Raw genomic sequence first — 650 nt, 5'->3', positions numbered from 1 at the left:
ATGTCATGATTGTTTCGTAACTCATGGATGATTTTCCATTCGTTTTTACTGGTGTTGGGTTTGGGTTTAGATTGTGGAAGTTCATTATAAGGAAAGTTCGAAATGTACTCACAAAATTTGTCCAATGTTTTGATTTTACCTTTTATGGGATTATAATTGCTCTTGTTACGAACCATTGATTCGTCGTTATTGATTTCTTTGTCAAAAAATTCCTCTGTGAGGCGTAATTTTCTACAAAAGTGGGAGACATCATCCTGTATTTCACTCAAGTTGGGGTATTGTGGAGTTGGAATGAATTTTAGTCCTTTTGAAAGAATTTTAATTTGTTGGTTCGACAGGTTTAGGCTTGAGAGATTCACTAGTTTTGGTTTTTCAGGATTGGTGTGTACCATCTGGTGTCGTGATACGCACACATACGTACACACCCTCACACATACATACGGTTGCTCTCTCACACACACACCACAAGGACGATTACAAAAACACATACATACTCAGACAAAGAGATATACGCACACTCTCACGTACACACACCTAACATCCCCACCAACACAAAAAACACACATACACACGCACTCACGAACGCGCACACGCACACATACGAACAAACACATACACACACATGCGCACACACAACACCCTAACAAATA

The 650-nt window shown here is 39.2% G+C and overlaps 1 protein-coding gene across 2 annotated transcripts in view; it reads left to right on the top strand.

Moving 5' to 3' along the window:
• LOC106883019 (platelet-activating factor acetylhydrolase) overlaps positions 1-650 on the top strand; it is a 50,354-nt gene that overhangs the window by 48,971 nt on the left and 733 nt on the right. The gene's annotated exons all lie outside the window — the stretch shown is intronic.

Source organism: Octopus bimaculoides, chromosome 4, assembly GCF_001194135.2.
Source record: "Octopus bimaculoides isolate UCB-OBI-ISO-001 chromosome 4, ASM119413v2, whole genome shotgun sequence".
NCBI lineage: Eukaryota > Metazoa > Mollusca > Cephalopoda > Octopoda > Octopodidae > Octopus > Octopus bimaculoides.
The sequence above is the reverse complement of the archived record's forward strand: the minus strand, read 5'-3'. Positions and strand labels throughout refer to the sequence as shown.